This window comes from Orcinus orca, chromosome 2 (assembly GCF_937001465.1).
Source record: "Orcinus orca chromosome 2, mOrcOrc1.1, whole genome shotgun sequence".
Taxonomy (NCBI): domain Eukaryota; kingdom Metazoa; phylum Chordata; class Mammalia; order Artiodactyla; family Delphinidae; genus Orcinus; species Orcinus orca.
The window spans coordinates 199,882,353-199,896,947 of NC_064560.1; the positions used below are offsets into that span (position 1 = coordinate 199,882,353).

A 14,595-nucleotide genomic window follows, 5' to 3' on the forward strand; every position below is an offset into this window, starting at 1 on the left:
CCTGGCCCCAGGTTCCCGAGCTGCCCCGCCCATAGGCGGCGGGGCAGGGTGACGTCACGGTGGCGCGCGGCATTGTGGGGCGGGAACGCCGAGCCGGGGGAGGGACGCGGAGACGCCATTTTCGGCGGCGGGAGCAGCGGAGCCGGAGCTGGCTGGGCGGCGGCTGCGAGGAGGAGCCGTGGGACACAGCGCGCGTGGGCGGCCGAGGATGCTGCGGGGCGGCCGCGCCGGCGCCCCTCGCTTGTGACCGCGGCGCCGCACCTGAGGCGGCGAGGCGACAGCCCCGGCGGTCCCGCTCGGCGCACGCGCCCGCGGCCTCCCGGTGCTGACAGCGCGAGCGCGCGGCCCCGCGGGAGCAGCACGGTGAGTCGGCGGCGGGCCCGGGTCCTCCGGCCGCACCCGTGTCCCTTCCCGCCCCCGACTCCTCCCGGCTGCTCTCCGGCCCTCGAGCCTCCAGCAGGTCCGTCCCCTTTCTCCACCGGCCCCGGCCGCCGCCCAGGACCCCGGCCCATCCCCGTCACGGCCCCTTCAGGTTCGGGTCTCCTCCGCGTGCCCATCTGGCTCCGGCCCCTCCCGGCCCCCCGCCCGGCCCCGCGTCGCAGGCTTGGCCCCGCTGCGGGCGGGGGCGGCCGCCCTGGGAACAGCTGTGGCCCCGGGAGCCGCGCGGCTGGGGACGGGAGGCTGGACGCGGCGCGCGGGGAGGGGGCGGCCGGCCCGGCTTGCTTTGTCCGAGTCCTTCCCCTTCCTTCCGGCCCCCGCCCTCTCCCGCGGCACCGCCCAGGGCGGGCGCGCCTGTCATGCTCGCGGTCGGTCGGCGGGTCGGAAGCGTGCGGGCTCCTTCCCGAGAGTCCGGCTGGACCCCGCCTGCCCCGCGGCCTCTTTCTTCTAGCGGTCAGACCCGAAACGCCTCATCCCCAGTGTTCGCCTAGGCTGGAGTTGCTCCCACTAAACTTGTAGCATTCCGGTCCTGGAATATCTACTCGGTTGTCAAATTTGATGTACCTCTTTCCTTAAAAATTTAAAATAAAATATTAAAGCGAATGCCTGGTGAATTGGATGGTTTTATAACTTAAGGTTTGTAGATCCAGGCAATTCGGTGTTAGAGATTTTTGTACTGTTGCTGCTTTTTACTGTTTTGTTAAACAGCACATTCAGAGTTTACATATTAAGCGTTTGTTAAGGAGAACTTGCAAAAATGATGTTCTTTAGAAGTGTGAGAGCAGAAAATTTGTGATACACCATTTAAACTGCTGTGTGAAGGGGCAGTTGGTTCTTTGAGCCTTTGCATTAGTTAAATGCAAAGGCTTTTTTTGTAGAGCATGACTAAGCCACTGATCAGAATCATTAGCTCAGAATACATTGTAATAGTTCAGTGAATAGTCCCATTAGAAATTGGAACAACCTCCTTAGATCTCATATTCTTATTTAGGATGACCCTCTTTTATGGACTGGCAACAAGCCTTAGTTAAGGTGGGAAATTTGATTCATTGTTCTGTTTCCTAAGTACCTCTAAGAGTACAGTGATACTAAACACTAAAAATTTCAGATTGTGTGGGATTATATGTCGTGGGGGAGGACCCTCTCTTAAGAGCCAGTTTCTCCAAGTCATCTAAGAATGCAGCCTCATGTTGCAGTGGAGCCTGGCAGCCCTGTTGTCACTGAGGGGCGTGGAGGACCTGGGGTGGTAACCTCACAGCAGCCTTGCAGGTTCACCTAGCTTGGCAGTGTCTTCTAACAGTACTGTAGACAGTACATAATAAAGGAAGAAAGACATGCATGGGAATCGCAGCAAGGAGGAGGGAGGAAATGCCACCGGGGAGAGGCACACAATATCCTAAATATTGCATAGTAAGTAAAAACTCAGCTGCAGTTACTTAAATTATATATTCTTTTAAAAAATTATATCTTAAGCATGTTTCATAATGTTGAAAGATAGGTAAGTCAATGTGTAGCTTTTCATGTAGGGCTATAAACTATTGCAAAATATAATTGTACAAAAAGAAAATTAGAAGTGGAAAAGTCAGAAGTTAAAGTGTAGGATTCGTATAACCTGGAAACCTAAGTGAAATATGATAATGAACCAGAACTTTATTAACAAAGAAGTGATCAGTACAAAAGTACTGATCAAAAAGTACAGGGAAGTTTTAAGTGTCCATTTCGTGGTACAGGATAAAAATGATTAGCCTATTAAGATGTGAAAGCAAGGTCTTAAATGTTTATTGAGAACCAGCTGAATGGCAGGTGCTGTGCTGAGTAGTCGGGGATACGGGGACAGTCGCTGTCCTGGAGGAGCTCACAGTCTGGTACCACAGATGAGATTGAATGCTGTGCCGAGTGCTCTGAGGAGGTGATTCTGGCTGGGAGACTTGAAGAAAAGTGGGGTGGGACTGGGAGTGGTGGCGCTGCAGATTGGGAATGGGTGAGAATGGAAGGATGAGATCAGGAAAGCGATGTACAGTGTGTCTAGGGAGGGTGGTCCTGACTTGGGACCTGAGTGGAGTGGGGGAAGGGTGGGGCTGTAGGCAGAAGGAGACTGTAGGCAGTTTTCAAACCCAAGCCAACTGCTAAAACCTAGGTGGGATCATGTCACTCCTCTGCTGAAGTTCTTGCCAGTGTCCTGTAAGCACCCCACCCCATCTTTTCCCCTTGTCTTCCTACTCTTGCCCTCATTCAAGTCCACCCAGTCGCATTCCGAGTCTGCTCTTCAGGATATCAGTATGTCCTCACTTCTCCACACACTCCTTACTACTTCTCACTCTCTGTACAATATTATATTCTTTTTTTGGGGGGGGCCACATTTCGAGGATTGTGGGATTTTAGTTCCCCGACCAGGGATTGAACCCAGGCCCTCGGCAGTGAGAGCTCGGAGTCCTAACCACTGGACTGCCGGGGAATTCTCTACTTAATTATTTTCTTATATAGTTATATCTGTCGCCTCCACTTACATTCAGTCTCCACAAGGGCAGGGTGGGGATTTTTATCTGGTGTATTCAGTGTCAGTGCTTGGCACATAATGTGAAGGAATACATTTAGAGTCACTTCCCTGTCTCTAACTTGGGTGACTCACTGGCAGGTGACACCCACCACGATGGGGAAAATGGGAGGAGGAGATGGTGAGTTTGGGTTTGGGAAGGTTAAATCCATGATGCTCGTGGGGCGGCCAAGTGGATTAGTGGTCTGTTGGAGATTCAGGCCTGGAGCTCAAGACAAGATTTAGGCTGGAGATAAAGATGTGAGAGCTTCTGGCACTTGGTAGAGATTGCGGAGTGGCCCTAAGGGTAGGAAAGCCCTGGGACACAGGGAAGAGGAGGAGGGCAGTATCAAATTGGCTAAGAGGTAAGGAAAGATTTGGACAGAAAAGACTATTGGGTTTGGTTCTGGAGGGCTATTTGTGACCTTTTAAACTTTTCCTGAGAATATTGCTTCCCAAGACTGGAGGGCTAATTCAGAGATGAGCTGCTTATTTTTTCTCCCAAGGTATCCTTGTGTCATTCTGCCCTGTAGCCTGCTGGTTAACATACTCTTAGATCAAAAATGAATTATGTTTTTATTTTTAACTAATTTTTGGAGGCAGATGAAAGCAGTCTCAATCTATGCTTTTAAATATGCTTGGTATGTCGTTGATACTTAATAAAGCAGATATAAGTGAATATCATTAGAACAAACAATTTAAGCTAAGTGCATGTGTAAAGTAGAAATTATTTCCATGGTTCTAAAATATCCCACTCACCTCAACTTTTTTTTCTTTTGTTTAAAGGTTTTTTGTTTTTTGTTTTTGATGTGGACCATTTTTAAAGTCTTTACTGAGCTTGTTACAATATTGCTTCTGTTTTTTATGTTTTGGGTTTTTGGCCATGAGGCATGTGGGATCTTAGCTCCCTGACCAGGGATCGAACACGCACCCCCTACATTGGAAGGCGAAGTCTTAACCACTGGACCGCCAGGGAAATGCCTAACTCAACTCAAACCTTAGATTGTTCCCTGACTTCGATGGCATGATGTGGAAATTTATGCTCCAGCTTCTTTGAAGTTATTAAACTTCTACGATAAAACTCATAATAGTGAATTTAGCACTGTACCAGGTAAAATTGGTACAGCAATCGCCTCTATCCTGCTGTTGAGGAAATTGAGGATTAGAGAGGGTAAGTTATGTAAACCAGAGGTATACAGCTGGTTTAAAGCCTTCTAATTCAAGGCTTTTTGCTTGTACACTTCAAGCTTTGAACCACCTTGCTATCATGAATCCCAGTAATGCTAAGCTCAGTCTTCCAGTTGCCTTCACCTGGGATGCCCTTGCCCCATTTCTTCGGTTTCAAAAGCCCAGGTGATGCAGGTGGTCATGGTCACTCCTTGGGGTTGCTGTCTAAAGTATAGTGTTTCGGGTCACCATGTTGGTGTTGTAGTACTTGTGGCCTTCAGAGAAGCTGGCACAGGCTCCATGGTCAGTAAAAGCTGACTGAATCTTCATTCTTACGGTGAATATGGTGGTGTGTTTTCTCTTAAATTCACTTATTCTGTCTAAAAATTATTTGTATTATTGACCAAATGGGGAAAATGTTAATTTCTATTCTTTTTAGATTGTGGTTTTAAAAACCCCCAAATTTACCATCTTAAACATTTTTAAGAGTGTATTTCGGTAGTCTTAAATATATTTACATTGTTGTGCAGTAGATCTCTGGAACTTTTTCATCTTCCAAAACTAAAACTGTATCCATTAAATAACAACTCCCTATTTCCCCCCATCCCCTTAGCCCCTGGCAACCACCATTCTAATTCCTGTTTCTATAGATTTAACTACTTTAGATACCTCAGATAACTGGAGTCATACAGTATTTGTCTTTTTGTGACTGGCTAATTTTACTTAGCATAATGTCCTCAAGATTCATCCATAATTTCTACTTTTTTTTAACTAAAACATCATTAAGTTCTAAAGCTTTTTTTGTGTGACATTTGTGTTAGTTTTCTATTTACCATATAACAAATTACTGCAAATTTAGTGGTTTAGAACAGTAATGTTTGTTATCTCACAGTTTCCGTGGATGAGGGGTCCAGGCATGGCTTGGCTGGATCCTCTGCTCAGGGCTCACGTGGTTACAGTTGTGTGTTGGGCTGTTGTTCTCTTCCAGAGCTCAGGATGCTCTTGCAAGCTCTTGCGGTTGTGGCAGAATTCAGTTCTTTTGGTTGTAGGACTGATGTCCTGGTTTTCTTGCTGGCTGGCTGTCAGCTGAGGGCTGCCTCCCGTAGCTCCTAGAGGTGGCCTGCACTCCCCTACCAGCAATACTGACTTACTTCCATAACGATAGGTTAGTTCCGTCTATTCTAGAATTTCATGCAAATGAGATTAAACAATATATGTATTTTCGCATCCATCTTCTGTAACTCAGCGTAACCATTTAAAAGTCAGCACATGCGGGACTTCCCTGGTGGCGCGGTGGTTAAGAATCTGCCTGCCAATGCAGGTGGCACAGGTTCGATCCCTGGTCTGGGAAGATCCCACATGCCCGCAGAACAGTTAAGCCCGTGCGCCACAACTACTGAGCCCGCATGCCACAACTACTGAAGCCTGCATGCCGAGAGCCCGTGTTCCACAACAGGAGAAGCCACTGCAATGAGAAGCCCGCGCACCGCAACGAAGAGTAGCCCCCGCTTACCACAACTAGAGAAAGCCGGCATGCAGCAGTGAACACCCAATGCAGCCAAAAATAATAAATAAATAAATTTAAAAAAAATTCAACACATACAATAGCATGGGTCAGTGATTTCCTTCTTTCTCTTCCTGAGTATTGTTCTTTTGTATGGATCTACCACAGTCTAGCCATTCTCCTTTTGTTGCACATCTGGGGTGGGGAGCACTCATTCTTGTACAGGACTGTGTGGACATACATCTTCTTTTTTTGGCCTCATCCCGAGGCATGCAGGATCTTAGTTCCCCAACCAGGAATAGAACCTGTGCCCCCTTCCCCCCCTGCAGTGGAAGCATGGAATCATAAATACTGGACCGCCAGGGAAGTCCCACATTTTCATTTCTTTTGCATAAATACCTAGGAGTGGCATTGTTCATAGGTTAGATGTAGGATTAACTTGTAAAGACACTGCCAGTTTTCTCAAGTGGTTGTGCATTTTACACTCCCGCCAGCAGTGTGTGTGTTCCAGTTGCTCCATGTTCTCTCCAGCTTTTGGTGTTGTCTGCTTCATCTTAGCGACTGCAAGGCCGTAGCATCTTGTGATGGGTTTAGTGAGCATTTCCCTGATGACTAATGATGATGAGCACTTATTCACATACTTATTGGCCTTTTGTATACCTGCTGTTGTGAAGTGTCTGTTAAAGTCTTTTGCCCATTAAAAAAATTGGGTTGTCTTTTTGTTATTGATTGTAGGAGTTCTTTATGTATTTGGGTACATGTCTTTTGCCATATGTTAGAAATACTTTTTCCCAATCTGGGGCTTAACTTTTTTGGCTGTGCCTTTTTTTTTTTTTTTTGCGGTACGCGGGCCTCTCACTGTTGTGGCCTCTCCCGCTGCGGAGCACAGGCTCCGGACGCGCAGGCTCAGCGGCCATGGCTCACGGGCCCAGCTGCTCCGCGGCATGTGGGATCCTCCCGGACCGGGGCACGAACCCGTGTCCCCTGCATCGGCAGGTGGACTCCCAACCACTGCGCCACCAGGGAAGCCCCTAAAAAATTTTTTTTAATTTCCTTTCTTTAGGAAAGAAAATTATTTCATGTATGTGTTATTGATTAGCATTTAAATACGTGAACTTCGTCCTATGGTATTATGTTAATCTGCTGACATTTTTCATTTTGAAATAAAAATGTTTTTTTTTAAACCACAGAATGAATACTCTCTATTTTTTTGCCCCAGTCACCCATAACCACCCTCTTATGTATTCTCTTAGTCACGTCTGGTGAAGCTGTTTTTCCTTTTTGCTTGCTCAACCAAGGACTTGTAATAGAGACATCTGCATCATTTGGGCTCACTCATCCTTGTTTCAGGAAAACGCATGTTCTCCCATATTTTCATGTAGTACCCTTCCCTGTAGCTTCTCATACTTAAAATTTGTATGCGGAGAGATAGACCTGTGGTCCCACAGCAGATTAAAAGACCTCAGTGCACTCCTGGCCCTGGCCTGGAGCGCTGCTCGGGGAGAGGTAGGCACTTCACCAGCTGGTGGGGGACCTGGCCTTCTTGTAAAGTTCTTTCCACAGGTGGTGTGGTTAGGTTATCATAGAGTTAGAGGATCTCTGTACGCAGAGGTGGCCCAGTGCAAAACAGAACCACACTCAGCCGCAACTTCCTGAGCAGGGCTGTGGGGAAAAGTACCTGGAGTTCTGCCTTTATTTCTAATTCTGCAAGGGCATCTACAGTAGACTCACCCAAGAGGCAAATACAAGCTTTTGTTTTATCCAGTGGTTTATAGTTTTAGGATGGAAACAAATTCAGAATAGATACTGTAATTATGGAGTCTTTAATTTTAAAACATTTCACTTTATAGATTTTTCTGATTTTTAGGCCAGCAGGATTTTTGTTCATTCAAGTTCATTCTTGTGACCCAAGTTTAGAAGAGGAAATAAAAGGATTAGATAAAGTTAGATTAGATGAGAAGGAGATACCATGGTTCTAGCAGAAAATGATGCAGTCAGTAGTTTCCATTGGCAGGCTCTGGAGTTGTATCTCTCAGTTGTCTCTGTCAGTTCATAGCCCAGAGATGAAATTTCTGGTCAGGAGGTACCTGATACAGCACATCCTCCCTTGAGTAGATTATAGTGATTCTCAGTGGGTAAGGGCAGGCCATGTAGAGCTGGATAAAATATATTTATTATTATAATATTGTATTATATTTAGAAAACAAACTCACTATTGTAATACAAACCACGAAGGGGTGTGACGTTTGCATTTTTATCCAAAATGTCATGGTTTGAACAAGATTGAGACCCTGCAGGAGACCTTTTTGGATTTTGCTCAAATATGAACCTTAACTTTGTTATATAAACTGGGGGAGTGACACACCTCCCTGCTTACCCTCTCCTGCCCCCACCAAAACAAAAATGAACCATCCCCTGGAAATTCTCGAATTGTATTTCCCTTTGACTCTACACTGTATAATTTTTGTTCTGAAATTTCAGAACCAAAAAGTATGTATATTTTTACTTCTGATATTACCATTGATTACCTTTTTAGTTGCAATAGGTAACGTATTGTGTATTTAGACATTTTTAAATACCTTGAGAAGGGCTTGAGATTTTTGTTTATCAAAAGGGGAGCATAGGATAAAAAGGTTGAGAAATGAAGCTTTCTGTGACTCCTTGACAAAGCTAAAATAGATTAGGTCCCAAAGTGGGGTTTTGTGTTTTTCTTTGATCTGTATCATTTAATTAAAAAAAATTCTGGTTGTATTTTACTGAGATATGATTCATGTATGAAAAAATTCACAGGGTTTTGCAACCATCTGTTTCCAGAACATTTTCATCACCCCAAAAAGAAATCCTGTACCCGTTAGCTGTTACTCCCCATACTCCTGTCCCTTTGGCAACTACTAATCTACCTTCTGTCTCCATGGACACTTCATATAAATGGAATTATGCAACATGTGGCCTTTTGTGTCTGGCTTCCTTCAGTTAGCACACCGTTAGCTATGTTGTAGCATGTATCAGTATCTCATTCCTTTTTATTGCCAAATAATATTCCACTGTCTAGATATACCCCATTTTGTTTATCCATTCATTAGTTGATGGACATTTGGGTTAGTCCCACATTTTTAGTATTATGATTAATGCCAAAATATTTGTGTACAAGTTTTACATTTGTCCAGCATTTTGTTTTTTGGACCATTCATGTGTAAGTTTTTACATAAACATGTTTTCAGTTTTCTTGGGTATATACCCAGGAGTGGAATTGATGGCTCATTCATTTAATTTTTTAAGTTTTGACACTTGTGTCGTTTTACCCACAACACACTGTAATCTTGGGTTCCAGGTACTGAATGTCTTAGTCCATTCAGGCTGCTGTAACAAAATACCATAAACTGGGTGGCTTACAAACAACGGAAATTTATTTCTCATAGTTCTGAAGGCTGGGAAGTCCAAGGTCATGGTGACAGGAGATTCAGTGTCTGGTGAGAGCCTGCTTTTGTTTCATAGATGGTGTCTCCCTGTGTCCTCACTGGGGGAAGGGGTGAGGGAGGTCTCTGGGGTCTTTTTTATAAGAGCACTAATCCCATTCATGAGGGCTCCACTCTCATGGCCTTCCCAGAAGCCCTACCTCCAGATACCATCACCTTAGGGGCTAGGTTTTAACATGTGACTTTGGGGGGATACAGACATTCAGATCATGGCACTGAATATTTCCCTGAATACAACTTGGGTTGTTTTCTATAGACCCATTAGAGACTCTCGACCTGCGTCTCCTCACTGCTGCCCTCTGCGTCAGCACCTTCCCTGTGTCTGGTGCTCATCAGGGCTTGTGTGCAGAGATGGGTCTGGCTGGCTGCCAGAGTTTCCCACTGGATCAGCTCAGATATCTCTTGGAAAAACATCTCAAATGTGATTTTCTGCTACCAATCTTTGCTAGGTAAAGACCTCCGTGTTCTTCCCTCCATCTTATTTTTCTGTGCCACTCTCTGCTGTGTTTATAGGAACTTCATTTCGCACTCAAGAACTGTCAGAATAACTCACATTTCTGTCTTGGCTGTTATTCACTCTGCATACAGAGCTGCTACTTTTATTCCCCACATTTCTTTTTTTTATTTCTTTTTTTAATTGTTGGCTGCGTTGGGTCTTCGTTGCTATGCACAGGCTTTCCCTAGCTGTGGCGAGCGGGGGTTACTCTTTGTTGTGGTGTGCGGGCTTCTTGTTGCAGTGGCTTCTCTTGTTGCGGAGCACAGGCTCTAGGCGCGTGGGCTCAGTAGTTGCGTCACACGGGCCCTAGAGCGTGCGGGCTTTAGTAGCTGCAGTTCGTGGGCTCAGTAGTTGTGGTGTGCAAGCTTAGTAGTTGTGGTGTGCAAGCTTAGTAGTTGTGGCGCACGGGCTTAGTTGCTCCACGGCATGTGGGATCTTCCTGGACCAGGGCTCAAACCTGTGTCCCCTGCACTGGCAGGCAGACTCTCAACCACTGCGCCACCAGGGAAGCCCGGTTTATGGGTTTTGGGAGGGAGACCCCTGAGCCCAGTTTTGGACTAATGGCTGATTCTAGGGCTGGGCTAGGGAGAATACAAGATGGGCCTGGAATGTCTTGTAGTGCCAGAAAGTGCTCGAAAAATAAAAGGATGGGCATATCAGTGGGGCACAAAAGAAACGGAAAGAGCTCCCATGGCCAGAGGTGGAACAGTTTGAGCAACAGAATAACTAGCGTGTCTTATTTGTTGTGCGCCTGCCAGGGCTGTGCTGGTTGGTGCCTCAGCGGAGCCGCCTGGAGGCGCACTCAGCAGCAGGGGTGGAGGGAGACTGAGGGCTGACAAACTGGGATGGCTGACATTAGAAATCAGCGTGACCTCTGCCTTAACCCTCTCAGCTCTGTACTGTGATGGGCTGCAAAATAGTGTTTCCTCAGAAAGGTAGTTTCTAGATCAAACTTTAGTAGGAGGTTTTTTTTTGGGCAGCGTCCTGGGGCTTGTGGGATCTCAGTTCCCCGACCAGGGATTGAACCCGGGCCACGAGAGTGAAAGCCCAGAATCCTAACCACTAGGTCACCAGGGAACTCCCTAGCAGTTTCTTATTTTAAACATATCTTTTTTTAAAAAATTAAATTTATATTTATTTATTTATTTTTGGCTGTGTTGGGTCTTCGTTGCTGCGTGTGGGCTTTCTCTATTTGCGGTGGCTTCTTGTTGCGGAGCACAGGCTCTAGGCGCTTGGGCTTCAGTAGTTGTGGCACACAGGCTCAGTAGTTGTGGCTAGCGGGCTCTAGAGCTCAGGCTCAGTAGTTGTGGCGCATGGGCTTAGTTGCTCCACAGCATGTGGGATCTTCCTGGACCAGGGCTTGAACCCGTGTCCCTTGCACTGGCAGGCGGATTCCCAACCACTGTGCCACCAGGGAAGCCCTCTTACTTTAAATAAACTCTTATTAGTCTTTTCTTTTAGTTCTCTGCCATTTTATTCATAGAACGCTCTTTACCTTCACCTGTATGCTTATAGATCTTTGCCTAAATTTTATTCTAGTTTCTCGTGGGTTTTTTAACCTTTAATTCTTTATGCAATATGGAATTTATTTTAGTGTATAGTGAGGGTAGGAATGCATCCCCCCCCACCACCACCACAAATAGCCAGTTGTCTTAGCGCTGTTTTTTATATAACCCACCTTTGGTTATAATGGCTTAGCTTAGAAATAAGAGAGCTATGGAGCAGTATAAATATATGTGCCATTGTGTGCTTCCCTCTGAAGAAGCAGCGTGCACAGTTGAATCCATGTGATGGTGACTTGGATGGGAGATGAAGAAACTGTCACGATTGAGGCGTGCCAGAGGAGTAGTGTGAGGTGTGAGCCAGGGAGATGGAAGATTTGCAGAGTCCTATGCCTGTCACACAATATTTGAAACGTTATCTTGTGGATGCGATAGTAAATGTATTTTATGTTTATTTTAGAGGGAAGAAGTTGGCTCAGTGGGTAGAAGTTACAAGGAGGAAGATATCAACTCAGCAAAAGGAATAACTTTCTAACTAAATACTGGAACAGTCTAACAAGGAACTGACTATCTTGCAGAGTAGTGAGTTATAGGAAGTGTGTCTGCAGACCTTGAGCAGTCATTTATTAGGGAAGTTCCTGATTCCTTATCTCTCGCGTGGGAGATTGCATTGATTACTGAGCGGTTCCTATGTGTCTGTCAGCCCTGTGCTTAGTGCCCCATCTACACTCGCCCATGTTGATAAAAGCCTGGTGAGGGAGGTCTGCTAACCACTGAGACCCCAGGAGGTTTGGGGACTTCGCCCATGCTGAGGTGATGGCTGGTGGTGGAGCCAGGCTCCGTCCTGCCCACAGCACCTGTCATCTCATTTCTAAGTGCCTCCCAAAAGCATTTGGATTCTCATTTTCTTTTAAGAGTAAGAAAACTGCCTTAAGCGACTCTTTTTTGGTGTGTGTGTGTGTATACACGCATGCATCCAGATAACGTTTGTATTCATTACTCTTGTGTATATGGTTAGAGCCATTGCAAGAGTGTGTGAGCACGCAGTACCCTGGGGCCAGTTTTGTTACATATTCCTTAAGGAATTAAAATTGGGTTTCTCTAAATGTATTTACTTAATTGAGGCATTCCCTCAATTAAAGTGGTAAGTCTTTCTCATTTTGTTTTCTTTTTTACCTAAGTCCTGCCTTTTGTGGTTTTCCTACTTTTGTATAAACACTGTCCCCCTTTCTCTTTTACGTCAACAAAAGTGCCCTCTCTTCCCGTTTCAGCCACTGCTGTAACCTGTAGAGGTGTGACACTGACCATCTTTATAGCTGGACAGAATTTAACCTGCAGAGCTATGACTTACTGCCCATTCATGCCCCAAGAGCCTTGGTTTTCCGGAGGTGATTTGAGCAGTGAAGTCGCTGCCATTTATTACTAGGTCTACAGACTCTCCTCTGCGTCCCTTTGGGTTTAACATTGCTGGGAAAGACTGAGAAGTTGCTGGCGAGGTGTTTGGCTTTCTGAGCAGAGGCATCAAACCTTGGGCCAGCAGAGGGCTGGGAAGTAAGTGCTGTGGGTCTTGATGGATGGCTCCATGGCGTGGTCACTGATTCCCTCCTCCCTCTCCTGACTGCTGCCGTGGCCCCCTCACCCCGGCTCTTGCCTTCAGAACGCAGGTGTGCTGTGGCCTCGCTCCTGTGCGTCTCTAGTCTTATCACTGTGAGTGTGCCTAGCTCACAGCGACCTGCAGCGTGGTGCAGCTGCTCACAGGCAGCAGGAGCGTGTACATCTCTCCCTCGCCCGTTGCCAGCAGTGCCCCGCACTTCGTCTAGAGAAGATGTGCTCATTTGCTAAGAACAGCTCTCCTGGGGGTGGCGGTCGGGGGTCGTTTCTCTTGAGTAGCTGGCTTCCCCTCTCCAGTGGAAGAGCTGCTGCCCCCTCACCCCCCATGCTCCCACCGTAAGTCCTGTCACCTGTGAAGTGTCTTTAGCTCTGGGTGGATTTGTTCATTTACTTATCTTCTCCTTACCTGCATGTCCCTGAGGGTGAGGCCCTTGTCACCCTGTGTAAGCCAGGGCCTCGCTCAGAGTATGTTGTAGTAAAACACGTTTATGGTCTAGGTTGGGGAAGAAGAGAATAAACGTTGCATCGTTAGGAAATAATACATAAATGTGTTGCTGCCAAAAGTGGAGAAGGAGTTCTTCATATTGGGTTTTTTTTCTTTCTCTAGGGACACCAGTTCTGGGAAGTGAACCTTAGGCAGTGCTCAGATCCACACCTTAACCTAGTGGTATTGAGTCCTGTTCATTGGAAGCTGGTTCTAAAATGTTTCCTTCCTTCATTCAGCAAACATATATTTAGCGTTTACTGTGTGGCAGGCTGGGAATATAGTGCTGAACAAGACAAATGAGGTCCCTGCTCTACTGGAGTTTGCAGTGCAGTTGGAGAGCTATGAGTTAAATAAGTATGTAACAAATCTAATAATACTACACTGTCAGGTAGAGGAGTCGCCTCTGTTCTTTTGTTGTTTTCTGGGCTCTTTGTGTTATGGAGGTGGATTTCTGAATAGTCCTACAGACAGCTTCTAAATTTCCAAAGTTTAGTCTTTGTGTTATACAAAAAAATCAGTTTTCCAGTATGAAACTGGGGGTACAAGGACAGATGTGACCCTGTTATCATCTACTTGCAGCCTTCACTCCCAAATCCTGGAATGTGTGGTCTGTATTCACTGCTTCAACACTGCTTCCCCAGAGTTCCCTGGTGGTCTAGTGGTTAGGATTCGGCACTTTCACTGCCGTAGCCCAGGTTCAACCCCTGGTCAGGGAACTAAGATCCCACAAGCCACGCGGCGTGCCCCCCCCCCCAAACAAAACAAAACAAAACAAAAAAAACAACCAACCACTGCTTCCCTTCCCCCAGCATCTATCAGTCCATCCATTCACCAGATGGTCTGTGAGGGCCGGGAACTGTCCTACGTAGTGTGCATTCACCGTGGGTATAAGGTAAAGTCTTGCCTTTTAAATAGAATTCATATTTAAGGGAATATAAGATAATATGTGAAAACAAAGATTTTGGGTAGTCGTAAGTGCTCTGAAGGAAATCACTCTCAGATGATTTAATATGACTTCTGTCCCTATCACTCTCCTGAACAGGCTTTCCTAATGATCACTGTTTGTGGCCTTAAAAAAAAAAAATTATGGGGTTTAAAAACAGACATGAAACTAGAGAGGATAGTAAAAAGAACTATTGCTTCGTATTAGCCATCATCACCATTTTGCTGACATTGTTTTATGTGCTCCTTTCCCCTTTCCTTTACCTTCTCACTGTAGTATTTTAAAACCAGTCCCAGACACCATATGATTTCGTGCTGGTGACCTCTTGGCTAGTCTGACCCAGTAGGCATGCTCAGCCCTCACCCTCCTGGAGTCTTTTTTTTATTTAATATGTTTTTAAAAATTAATCTATGGCTGCCTTGGGTCTTCGATGGTGCA

General features: G+C 45.9%; 1 protein-coding gene across 17 annotated transcripts in view; it reads left to right on the plus strand.

Moving 5' to 3' along the window:
* Positions 1 to 222: 222 nt before the first annotated feature.
* Positions 223 to 14,595, plus strand: part of KLC1 (kinesin light chain 1) — a 58,199-nt gene continuing 43,826 nt past the window's right edge. For 9 of the 17 annotated variants that reach the window (XR_007475912.1, XM_049706699.1, XM_049706693.1 and 6 more), the window contains exon 1: positions 9,550 to 9,567. The gene's annotated coding sequence lies outside the window, so the exon portion shown is untranslated. Of the gene's footprint in view, positions 364 to 441; positions 461 to 9,549; positions 9,568 to 13,550; positions 13,569 to 14,595 lie in introns of those variants that run through there. The other 8 variants (XM_049706708.1, XM_049706707.1, XM_049706710.1 and 5 more) reach the window with 4 other exon arrangements.